Here is a 13,069-nt window from a genome sequence, read left to right as displayed (position 1 = left end):
ATATTTACAGTTCCATCTTTTAAGTCTTTGAGCACCATAAACTTACTTATTTTATATCTATTTCTCATTATTCGGTTATCTGTAGTTTCTGCAGGTTAAATTTCTGCTGTTTGTAGCTTCTGCTGACTGGTTTATTCTTCATGCGCTTTGTAATTCCAGATTGTGAGTTTATGTTTGTCAGAATCCTGGGCAGCTTGCCTTGAGGGCATGACCCTCCAGAGGGGATTTATGTTTCCTTTGAGTCAAGTTACTCTTTAGGTGGGGAACTTCCTGGACCATGCTGGCAGTATCCATTCAAATCCCACCTTGTTGTGAAGCTTGAAATTAAAGCTTCTCAGCAGAGACTCTTCTTTTCCCATTCTCTGGACAAGACAGACAAGTTTTTTTTTTGGTTTGTTACTGAAGTTGAGCACATTTTTCCAGCCGTCCATCTCAATAGCCTAGCTTTGCATGGTTTTCTCCACATCTTCCCATCTTGTGTGCCCAAACTGTACCTTCAACACTCAATTTTCTCACTTCACCTTCATTTTTGGCTCCTTGTATATTTTCTTTACTTCTTTTGTGAGCTCAGTATCCATTTGAGAGAGTGTTCATTATATTTGCTCTGGTGTTGATAGGTGTTTTCTGGTCCACCCAGGCTGCCTGCCAGTGTCGTGTAAGCTGACCCAACGTGAAATACCACAGAACAATTCTTTCACGGAGTCTTTTTTTGGGGGAATGTACCTTTCTCCATGCTTACAGACTGCTATCATGTAAAGGAAGTGGTAAAGCTGGCATTCATCTCCACACTAGCAGTTGCTCTTCATTGTAAACTCTCTTTCAAAAAAGTGGCTGATGGGGCTTCCCTGGTGGCGCAGTGGTTGAGAGTCCGCCTGCCGATGCAGGGGACACGGGTTCGTGCCCCGGTCCGGGAAGATCCCACGTGCCGCGGAGCGGGTGGGCCCGTGAGCCATGGCGGCTGAGCCTGCGCGTCCGGAGCCTGTGCTCCGCAACGGGAGAGGCCACAACAGTGAGAGGCCCGCGTACCGCAAAACAAACAAACAAAAAAACAAAAAGTGGCTGATGATGCCACTATCCTTGAAAACCACACGCTTTTTAACGCTCACTTGCACTTCTCCTGGCTCACTGGGTACGCGGGACTCTGCATGGTCTTTGCTTTCTCCTGTACCTTCAGAGCAAGTAATGAAATGTCTTTCTACAGTCTCTCTTCTAACCACCGACCACAAGTACTTTTCTACCTTCTGAGACTTCAGGTCCTGGCCCACAGTTTTCTTTCTCATTCTTCTCTGCAGTCGCTCTCAGCTGCTTTAGCATCACGTAACTTCTAATATCACAGCTTCCTTACTTTCTCACCTCCAATTCCTTGCATGGTTTCTACCCCTAGAAATGTAGCCCCACCGTTTGAACCATGCTGGTTTAAAAGACACTTGCTCTTTCTGACTGCTTCTCCTTCTTTCTCACATCTGTGCCTTTGCTCATGCTTTTTTTTCTCTGAGGGAATGCCCTCTTCGTCCTCTATTTGTCAAAATCCTAACTGTCCTCCAGGACCAGCAAATGTGTCAACTCTTGCGTGAGGTCTTCCTACATCTTTCCAGTTGGATGTGATCGCTTTCTCTCTTGAACCCTGTAGCACAGTGTTCCCCAACCTTTTTGGCACCAGGGACCGGTTTTGCGGAAGACAGTTTTTCTACCGACTGGTGGCAACCAGTACCGGCCCGGGGGTTGGGGACCCCTGCTGTAGCATTTTGTGTACATTTTCCTATGCCACTCTCCATCCTCTGCTTTGGTGAATTTTACTTGTGCATTTGTTTTCTTTCTATTGAGCTCCTCCCAGCGTCTGGGCACCCTTTATTCATCTAAAAACTACTATTGAGCACTTCCTATGTGCCAGGCACTATGCATGTTTAGGGTTATAAAAAGTGAATAAGATAGGCAGGTTCTTCAAAGGCTATGCCTAACACGGGTCTTTAACACAGAAAGTCCTCATTTAATGAAAAAATAATCCATTTAAAATGTTTACAGAGAAAGACAAAGAAGAAAGTGAAAATGCTTTCCACTTACCCGTTTCTCAAATGTGGTGTATGTGTGCTAAAATTTCTTATCATTTTTTTGGGGGCGGGGGTGGATTTGAGGAGCAGAGCAGATGCTCTCTTAGATGTGGGGAAGCAGAATGTGTTTTCCTGTCTCCAGAATATTCTCATCCCAATCTCTCTGGATCTTTGTTAAGCAGGCATTAACTCACAAGAATATTCTTGGAATCACTGTTGCTGCTGGAAGCCCCAGTGGGTCTCTAGACTCAGAATCATCCCTATGAATATTTAAGTTCTAAGTGACAGCTTCCACCAGATGGTGCTGAGGTACAGCTGAGACCAGATGGATTTGGGTTCTGCAGCCGTTGTCTGTAAACTGCATAGGCTCAGTGGGGTCATTTCATTAACTTCTCAATAACATCACTCTGCATTTTGATTGAATTTTTTAGACTCCACCTACTGTCTTATGACAGGGGTTTTGCTGTGCATGTAGGAGGCAAGATCATGTAAATAATACAGAAACAAAATGAAAATGAAAGTTTTTCTCCCCCATTTCTACCTCCACAATTAATCCCTCTAAAACTGTTTATTGCTTCTTGAATTATTTCCAGAAAAAATGTTATATATAAGTGCCTGAATCTAAGCATCTACATATATATTTTGTCTTGTTTCTGCATACATATATATGTATATTTTATTACATAAAAAGGATCATACTCGTCTACTGTTTTAAACCATGTTTTCATATTAACATGTCTTTGAGATTTTTCCATACCAACATACGTATTCATTCTCTCATTATTACATTCTAATAATTTATTTTGATTAATATCAAATTTTCCATAGTTTATTTTGGTTGTGTCCGGGTTTTCGCTATTATTAGAAACAGTACTGTAATGAATATTTTTGATAAACGTCGTTGAGAGTATCCATAGGGTAAACTCCATACAGAGGGATTGTTGGGGAAAGTTACCTGCATTTTACGTTTAATGGATAACTGCCAAATTCCCTTTCAGGAATGTTGCACGCGCATGAATACCGATTATACTAAAACGTTTACATTTTTGTCAGTTTTATAAACAGTTTTGTAAGTTAAGCATGGGGCTTAACTTTAATTAATTTCTTTAATTACGAACGAGGCTGCGTGTCTATGGATTTCTCTGTGGAGCCTGAGTTTCGCCCGCCTACCTGGGAGAAACCCTAAGCGGTGCCTTGACTCCTCCTGTCCAGCAGGGGGCGCGGGCAGGGACCGCTCGCGCATGCGCAGTGCGCTGGGTGTCAGGCCGCCGAGCCCAGCCGGCCCAGTGCTCCCCGCTAGCTACCGCAGACCCGGCGCAGGCGGCGGCGACCAGCAGCTTCGTGCGATCCCACCCAGGCGGCTGTGGCCAGTGCCCCGCGGCATGAGCCGGTGACCGAGCGCGGGGCCGAGCAGGAGGCAACCGTGGCCGAGGTAAGCGCGGCGCGGAAGGGCCGGGCGGGCCCCCGGTGAGGGCTCGGGCCTCCCCGGGCCGCGGCGGAGTCGGGGACGAATCGCCGGGGAAGCGCGGAGCGCGCGGAGGTCCGAGGGCTGCAAGAGGCCGGCGCCACTCCATGTGAATTCCCGCTTTGGGTGCGCTTTGATTTCCTCCCCGCCTTCTCCTTCGCCACCCGACCCGCCTAGCACTTTGGTTTCCCACCTGTTTCCTTGCCCACTTCTATTCCCCGTCCGCACCTTTCCTTTTTCCCGGGATCCTGTGGCTTCCTTTTCCGAAGGCCCCACCCTCTGCCGTGACCTCTCTCTGCTGCCAGCTCCTTCCCGCGAGCCACAGGGATCTGCTTTCTCCCACTGGGATTTTTCAGCTCTGGGTTCTGCCTTGGCCAGTGGCGTCCCGTGCGGTACCAGATGCCCTGGGCAGGACCGGATGCTCTGGTGAGGAGGGTGGCCAGCGGTCCGGGCTCTAGACATCTATCTGAAGCTCAGAGGCACTTGGAGTTTTACTTACTGGCGGCGGGAACCAGATCTATGTATACAGTTTTGAGGTTAAAATTACTTGGTGTAACTTATTGGGAAGTGCTAATCTAGAAGGGTCCTTGATTTATCTGTCTGAAGATGTCTTGAAATAGAAATTTAAATTCTTCTTCTAAGTCAATTGAGTGCCCTGAGGACTTAAACTGGACTTAGTTTGTAAATTTCAGAGCTCAAAGGCTATTTACAGTAATAAAATACATGACTCAATTTCTATCACTCCTCACTGCCGCTGACTTAAGCCATCTGGTTGCAAATGCTGGTGTAAATGGATAGATTTGCGTCTGTCAAATTATGCTGGTTAATTGAGGACTGAAAAAGGTGTATCTAATTCAGGCTTTTAAGGGTGATTAGGGGAGGCAGCTTCACATGGGGGTTAGAGAGCGCAGGCTCCGGACCCAGGCTGCCATTCTCCAGATCCTAGCATTGGCATTTTCTAGTTGTGTGACATTGGGCAAATTGCTTAGCCTTCCTTGTTACTTTCCCTGTCTGTGAAATGAGGATAATCATAGATTGTCACAGGGCATTGTTAGGAAGATTAGGTTAACGCAGAGTGCTTAAAACAGATCCTGGCATGTAGTGGGTCTGCAGTAAAGTTTAGTTATTGTCAGTAGTTCCTTAGTTATATGCACTGTGTTAATTATAGTATAATTCCCACAAAGGGGCACAGGTTTTTGTTTTTTAAATTTGGAATCATTTTTAGGGGTGGTTCGCTATAACATAACTTTAATTGTAAAGGATCCTATCAGGTAAGGCAGTGAATTGCAGATTTTCCTGTTTCGGTTAATATTTGGTTCCTTTGTTTTCAGGAACAGGTGAGTTAAGTTCCAGGGTAGCAGCGGCCCCAAGAGTTCATCTGTGAGGGCTTCTGTAAAAAGGTTAAGAAGATGAGAGTTTGGGACTGCAAACTTTGGACTAAGCGGATTGGACATAGCCTGAAGCACTAAGGAAAGGTTATTCAGGCAAGATTTAGGAATAACTAATTCCAGGAACAGAAAATGCATCTCATCTTGACAGTAGAGTGAGGTTGAAAGATTTTTCCAGTGATTCAGTGCCTGACATCTAGCCGGATGATTCCAGTGTTTTGCAGGGACAGATTTGATGTGCTTTGAGGAGGCTAAAGTTTGTAGGGCTTGTTGTGAAATGCTTATTTTGACCCAGGTTGTGGTATTATATGGAAAAACATTCATTAATAGGAGATTCCTTTTGGTTTGTCCTCTTGGGGAAGCTCAGTGTTAGGGGAGAGGAGGGTGGTCAAGGGTAGGTACAGAAAATTCCATCTGTGAAATTACCTGTCTATTTCCGCCCCCCCCCACCTTTGGAAACTAATTCAAGAAAGAAAATGATCAGAGTTCATCACCATATAATTACTCAAAACTTGGGCCTTGAACAGTGTGTGTGCTGACGGAACTGGGAAGTATATAGACACTCCTTCACTCAACAAACATTTATGTTTACATGGAATGTGTTCTAGACATGATATTAGATGCTGGGAATACTGAGCAGAGATGAAAAACTCTGATTACAAGAAAATGACCAGTAGAAGAGAGACTTGCAATTACATAACCAATTACTACAGTCTGGCAAGTGCTGTAATGAAGCCTGTGAAAGGTACAAGGATGTTCACCGAGAGTTCTCTGTCTCTGAAGCTCGACTTAGTTAGGGGCTGGTTTCTTGTTCACTTAAGGCTTTTCCCCTCATTTCTTTTTTTACTAAGAGTTTTTACTCCACCTCAAGTGCTCGCCATCTCTCTCAGCTGTTCAGCACAGACCTGTGGACGCTCACTTAGCCAGTGTAGGCAAACCTCAGAAATGTGAGTTTATATCCCTGGGAACAGCCCTCAGGTGGGGGGTGGGGGTGGGGGAGGCGCGGGATGGATAGGCTTCGCGGATGAATGTCCTTGAAAGGGACAGTTCTCAGGTGCATTTTTCGGAGGGACCCTAGAAGGGTTGAGCCCCATCTGCCCAGCTCAGTATGGCAGCCAGCACGGTAATGCACCCTCGTGGCTTTCCGTTCTTCTCCAACTCCTCTCCTTACTCCCTCCCTCTGGCTTTCTGGATTCGTCTTCTGCAAGTTGCTTGCACCCAAGCCATTTTTAGTTTGGCAGAACATAAACTAAGGCGGTTGGTACTGGAAGTGGCTCTAGAAAGCAGGTCCTGAGAATAGCGTTGTGAGACTGGAATCGCTCACCCTCAGGTGGCAACCAGGACCCCTTTGCTGGGGGTAGGTGAGGCGTTGATAACCCCTGGTGCCCTCTAGCGTCACTGAGTAGTCAGGCTGACCAGTGGAGGGTTGGGATGAGGTTCAGGTAGAAAGGAAAGCATTGGCTGGCACAGGAACTCTAGCGCTCGAGCAGTGTGTGGACCGTGGTCATGATGACGCTGGTGGAATTGGTTGGCTCTTGTTATCCCCTTAGAGGCCTTAGGTGTGATCAGGCTCAGATTAGCCAGATATCAACTCGGGACGCATTGTGAAAGATAGAACTCCATGGCAGCGTTTCCTGCAGCTGGAGGGCAGGCTGTGTTGAAAATCAGGCCCAGAATTTCATCGTAATTATGGCTGAACTGCAAAGGAAGCTGAGTGCACGGCCTTGACAGGCTGCTTCTGCTGAAGTCAGGGCCATGATGGGGAAGAAGTGGGACCGTGAGTCTTAGGATGGAGATTTTGGGTGGAGGCGCTGAGGACTGAACTCCCAGATTTCCTAGATCCTCTGGGCCAGCAGAAGTCTCTCTCTCCATTGCTGAGAAGAAGCGCTCCTTACCTGACACTATGCAGAGCCTTCCCTGGAGGTGGATACTTTGCAAGGTAGTGCTTCTCCTTGTCAACATTGCCCATCCCTGCCCTCAGATCTCAGCACTGCCTAAGTGGGGAAGTACAGCCCCTGCTGCTGGGGTGATAGCTGTTGTACTGGAAGAGCTGTAGGACCTGGCTCGTGTGGACCAGCAGGAACTGGAGGGACACACGGGAATGAATCTTGAGGGTGTCAGACCAAAAGTGGGGTAGCGGTGGACTGTGAAGCCAAGTGGGAGTGACTCTTGGGAGGATTCTCTCCTGATTCAGGGTTTCGTGGCCTTGCAGGGACAAGCTGGTCCTGATGTGCTGCTGGGCAGGCTCCTGGAACCTTGGATATGACTGTCATAGCGTTGGTTCTCAACTGAGGGCCAGTTTGCCTCCCCAGGGGGTATTTGGCAATGTCTGGGTGTATTTTTAGTTGTCACAACTAGGGGTTGCTTCTGGCTTCTCTTGGTTAGAGACCAGGGATGCTACTAAACGTTCTGCATTGTACAGAACAGCTCCCCACAGAAAAGAATCGTTTGGCCCAAAATGTCACTAGTTCTGAGCTTGAGAAACCCTAGTCTGGAGTAAATGAGGTAAAGGTGCCAGAGCTGTGTTGGCAGAATATTAAGGTGGGGGTCAGAAGGTTCAGGGAGGTGGAGATTTGAAATAGATTTATTACTTGAGGCCAGAGGTGCATTTCCTGCCCATGTTCCCAGGAGGGCATTCTCCCTTCCCTCTGGTAATATGGAACCGCAGGGAGGGGACCAGCACGTTTGAGAAGCTCAGCGTTGATTCTCCTCCATAGGCCAGGATTGACCTTATGAGATTTGACCATGGAGCTGGGTTCCCAAGTATCAATGAGGATGATAGGATTCTGAAATGGCAGAAGCCAGGTGGTGGCACTAACCATCAGAGGCAAGGTAGACACAATATCCATAATGAGCAGTGAGGCTTGACTCGAAACCAGTGTGTCTGGACCCACTGTGATGCTAAGAGAGCCTGGCATTCCTATAGAGGGTATAGATGGGCAGCCAACTAGGGTATTGTTCCACTGTATAACCAGAAAAAAAAAATCAACAGATGACAAGTAGAAGGCTGATGTCAGCTGCTGCAGTGGAAGAATCACTATCACCTAGTTTTCAGATGTGAGCCAGCTCTCAGACCTGTATCCCGTGGATTGAGGGGGAGGCTGGATCTCTTTGGAGAAGAACTTTGCAACATCCCTGAAAGTATAGACAGATGTTTCCCGAGTCCTTCCTCAAGGGAACTGTAGGTCTTTATCAGACTTGTGGTACATCAAGGAAAGGAGAATATCCAGACCTTCTGAGGGCTGTTAAGTACAGGGTCAGAGCTGATAATAATACCAGGCAACCTGCAAGCAATGGTGGATAGGAGTTTGCAGATAAATGACCTGGCCTCTCCTCCTTCTGAGGGACATGGTGTAGTTTGCATGGTTCTTCAGAGGGTTCCTAAAGAGCCCCTGTTACCCAGCTTGATAACACACTCCTACTGGCTTTCCCTGGTTCCCTGTCTCTCTTCTTGCTCTGTTCTCTAGCTCCCAAGTAAAACTGCCTGCACCCCCATCCTCGTCTCTGGTTCTTTTTGGGGGGTTAATGATGGGGGAGACTCAAACTGTGACAGGTGGGAAGCAAAGTGTGATGCCTAGGACTCTCACATAGTGGGTGTCAGCCTCTCTTCTTTCCAGCCCTCCTGATGCCCCCTTGGGACTGTGGAGCCAGGTCACGCTCCTACTCTTGGAGTTCCTGTGGCTCCAGGTCACCACCAGCACTTGGTGGTGTTTGATGCTGACATTCTGCCATGCTGGTGGGTAGAGATGTCTTGCTGTTTTATTGCCATACTTTTCCTGTCCATTAATTAGACTAAACATCTTTTCAGATGTTCATGTGCCATTTTGTGGCCTCTTCTGTGACATTCTTGTTTAAGTCTTTAGTTTTCTGTTGTTTGTTTGTTTTGGCTTTTTTGTTTGTTTCTTATTACTTTGTAGGAGCTCTTTATTCTTGTTGCTAGTTAGTCCTTATTGGTTACCTGTATTGCAAATATCTTCTAGTTTATAGCCTGTCTTTTTACTTCCTTATGATGTCTTTTGATGAATAAAAATTCTTAATTGTAACACTGAATTTATTATTTTATCTTTTTGTGATTTGCATTTTTTGCATTTCATTTTGGACATCATTCTCTGCCTGGAATTCACAGATATTCTCTTTTGTGTTCTAAATATCTTACAGTTTTGCCTGTTACGTATAGCTCTTTAATCTGCCTTGAATAGATTTCCTCCCCTCTGGCTGCTTTTAATATTTTTCTTTGGCTTTCTTTTTAGTGGTTTTACTTTGACATATCTAGTTGGTTTTTGTCTTGTTTTTGGTTTTTTTTGTATATATTTTACTTGGAGTTGAGCATTTTGAATCTGTGAGTTGATATATTTCATTATGTTTGGAAGAACTTGACAGCTGGATTTTTGTGTCTACTTCTGCCTTCAGTCTTTGCATTATCACACATCATGTAGCCTCTGGCAAATGGAAGGTGAAAAAATAATGTCAGTGTTATTATAAAAATAGTTCAGATCCTTTGAAAGGGTCTTGGGGACCCCCTGGAGCCCCCAGACTGTATTTTGAGAATCACTGGTCTAAGATTTTTGGTATTAGTGTTATACTAGCCTCCTAAAGTAGGTCAGGAAATGTTTCTTCTTTTTTCCAAACTTTGTGTAAAATTGGAATTATTGTTTCTTGACTGTTTGGTAGAACTTGGAAAATCTTTTGGATCTGGAATTTTCTTTATAGGAAGATTGTTTAAACTTTTGATTCAGTTTCTTTAATGTTATAGAGCTTTCCAGGTTTGCTGTTTCTCCTTGAGACTGTTTTAATAAGGTATATTTTTAAAGAATCTCCATTTCATTTAAATTTTCAAATATTTTGGTATAAGTTCATTGATACCATCTCATCTTTTAAATACATGCAGTATTTAGAGTTATGGGCCCCTTTTCATTCTAGTATTTATTTGTGCTTTATTTTCTCTTTATCTTGATTAATCTTACCAGAATTATGTCAAATGTCAATTTCTTTCTTTTTTTTTTTTTTAAAGAAGATGTTGGGGGTAGGAGTTTATTTATTTATTTATTTTTTGCTGTGTTGGGTCTTCGTTTCTGTGCAAGGGCTTTCTCTAGTTGTGGCAAGCGGGGGCCACTCTTCATCGCGGTGCGCGGGCCTCTCACTATCGTGGCCTCTCTTGTTGCGGAGCACAGGCTCCAGACGCGTAGGCTCAGTAGTTGTGGCTCACGGGCCTAGTTGCTCCGCGGCATGTGGGATCCTCCCAGACCAGGGCTCAAACCCGTGTGCCCTGCATTGGCAGGCAGATTCTCAACCACTGCGCCACCAGGGAAGCCCAAATGTCAATTTCTTTAGTCTTTTTAAAAAAAGGTTTAGCTTTGCTGATCCTATTTGGGTTTTAATTAATTAATTTCTGTGCTTTTATTTATTACTTAATTCCTTCTATTATCTTTGGATTTATTTTGTTGTGGTAATGTCTTTTTTTTACAATCTGGAGCTCATGAAAATTGTAAAGGTCATATGTGGATACTACCTTTGTGGATTATTGCTCTAGTAGGTTATGGCCAGTATTTTTAAGAAGCAATAGGATAATAGAAGGACACAGTGTTCATCACATGTTCTGTGGCTAATACTATGTACTAAGGTTAAACATTGTTTTGTGAAAATAGTGTTTTGTGAAATATTTGTTTTATTTCAGATATTATACATACACATCTATGTCTGTATTGGGTCATAATATAAAATGTTGTCTTGTAGGTTTTAGTTTAAAAAAAGTTTTAAAAGCTACTGTGCCCTGGTGTCGCAGTGGTTAAGAATCCGCCTGCCAGTGCAGGGGACACAGGTTCGAGCCCTGGTCTGGGAAGATGGCACATTCTGTGGAGCAGCTAAGCCCGTGTGCCACAACTACTGAGCCTGCGTGCCACACTAGTGAAGCCCACCCGCCTAGAGCCCGTGCTCCGCAACAAGAGAAGCCACCGCACTGCAATGAAGAGTAGCCACTGCTCGCCGCAACTAGATAAAGTCCGCATGCAGCAACAAAGACCCAACACAGCCAAAAATAAATAAATAAAATAAATTTAAAAAGAAAAAAGCTACTATGTTAAATGGTAGTTTGTCTAACATTAGTGAAGATTTCAAACCTAGCTGCATAAAATAAACATGCAAGGGGCTTGCTAAATCGGTAGATTCTTTGACCTTATTTTAGACCTACTAATACAACCCTCCAGTGCTGGGGCTAAGGACTCTGTCTTTTAACAAGCTCTCCCAGTGTGCTTCTTATCATTTGGGTGTTTGAGAACCACTGATTCAGGATATAGACACACCTTGAGAGCCTGTTGGGCAGTTCTGGCATGTGGTATATAGAGAGTGCAGCTCCTTGCGTGCATTTGTCCCAAGACCTCTTTTCTAGCTCCAGGAGAGATACATGGAGAGAAGGAAAACGATAGGGTGGGCCTGGTGGTAAGTAGGGGTTGGGGGCAGTCTAGGAACATCCTATTCATCATTAGAATGACAGAAAAAGTGAAATAGCTCTTGTGCCTGCATTTCTGGCATGGAATCCATTAGTATATATTGAATGGCTAATGTATGTACCCCAAAGATGATAATCTTTAAGCTTAAAATGTATGAACTTTCATATATTAGTCCATGACAAGCACATTTCTTTTTTTTTTTTTTTTTTGGTGGTACGTGGGCCTCTCACTGTTGTAGCCTCTCCCATTGCGGAGCACAGGCTCCGGACGCGTAGGCTCAGCGGCCATGGCTCACGGGCCCAGCCGCTCCGCGGCATGTGGGATCTTCCTGGACCGGGGCACGAACCCGTGTCCCCTGCATCGGCAGGCGGACTCTCAACCAGTGCGCCACCAGGGAAGCCCACAAGCACGTTTCTTGATATGTTCCAGATCATGGTTTCAGAGAGATACAAGTTGAAATCATTCATGACCATTCAGCACATTTTACCCAAAAAGCTGATAATGATTGCAACATTCAAGGCTTGACGAGACCCTGCTGGCTAGGAAGGAAGCAGTCTTACAGTGTGGACATGATTGGGGAGAACTCCGTTTAGCTATAGTGCAAATGGTTGATAAACCTTAAGATAGACCTCTATGAGCTTTTCAGTTATTTCCCTTTATATTAATAGCTTTTCCGAATGAGGCCATTTTGAAGATCGGGATTTTGACATGTGGAATGCTGAAGTCCTAAAGTCTCTTGTTGCAGTAACGTGTCTGTGCCAGATGATGCAGTCACACTCAAGGCTTTACCCTCCCCACACGGTAGCTAGGCATCAGGTGTCGGGCTTGTTCGGTAAGGATCTTAATTTGTGGTCTACAGGGGGACTCTGCATTTTCAGCTGAGGACTAAGGATTTTCTTTGTATCTGTCAGTGATGCTTATTGGCTCTTTATCTATTGCTACATAACAAACCACCTCAAAACTTACAGACAGCCACAGCAACAACCATGATGTATTTGCTCGGGATTCTGCCATCTCTACAGAGCTTGGCGGGGCTGGTTCATGTTTGCTTCACATAGTTTCCCCTGGGGTCTTCCTGAGGTTGCCCTAAGCTGGGAGCTCAGCTTCCTCATAACGTGGCGGCTGGCTTCCATCGGCTACAGGGTCTCTTAAGTCTTGGACTCAGAAGCCCCAGAATCTCACTTCGGCCACGTTCTTTTGGTCAAACAGGTCACAAGGCTAGCCCGAATTCAGGGGGAAGGGAAAGAGATTCCACCTTTTGGTTGGACGAGTGGCGTGCACCTTCACCAGTGGGAAGAAGTGTTGGCATCCGTCTTTAGAAATGGATCGACCTCATTGGCCTTTCTTTTCCTCCCTCCACCTCTCCTTTCCTCCTTCCCTGTTTCTTCATTTCTCCCTTCCATCTAAATGTGTCAACTATCCCTTTATTATAAAACATCAGTATATATTTTATTTAAAGATTAATCTTCTCTAATACCCCTTGGCCTTTTCTTGATATTTTCTTAGTGGTGTTTTTACATTCTGCATTTTGTTACGGTTTTGTGTCTCATTAGCATATAAATTCCTCTAAGGTAGGTTTCCACTTTCTTCTTTGTTTAGGTCCTCTATGAGGGTTGAATGAATGAATGAAAACAGGCCTTAGTACAATGAACGAAACCTCAGTTTGTCCAGATGAAGCATCAGTTTATGTTAGGCAAGTATTTGAAAGCAAAATAAAGCAAC

General features: G+C 45.0%; 1 protein-coding gene across 4 annotated transcripts in view; it reads left to right on the top strand.

The window, feature by feature from the left end:
• The window catches only part of EXT2 (exostosin glycosyltransferase 2), a 137,343-nt gene that overhangs the window by 4,534 nt on the left and 119,740 nt on the right, over nucleotides 1-13,069 (top strand). The window contains exons 1-2 of one of the 4 annotated variants that reach the window (XM_027114943.1): nucleotides 3,279-3,480; nucleotides 12,947-13,040. The gene's annotated coding sequence lies outside the window, so the exon portion shown is untranslated. Of the gene's footprint in view, nucleotides 1-2,944; nucleotides 3,481-12,946; nucleotides 13,041-13,069 lie in introns of those variants that run through there. The other 3 variants (XM_027114944.1, XM_027114942.1, XM_027114945.1) reach the window with 3 other exon arrangements.

The sequence above is a fragment of the Aethalodelphis obliquidens genome, unplaced genomic scaffold (genome assembly GCF_003676395.1).
Source record: "Aethalodelphis obliquidens isolate GAN/ISIS:26980383/991018 unplaced genomic scaffold, ASM367639v1 scaffold14, whole genome shotgun sequence".
NCBI classification, from domain to species: Eukaryota; Metazoa; Chordata; class Mammalia; order Artiodactyla; family Delphinidae; genus Aethalodelphis; species Aethalodelphis obliquidens.
The sequence above is the reverse complement of the archived record's forward strand: the minus strand, read 5'-3'. Positions and strand labels throughout refer to the sequence as shown.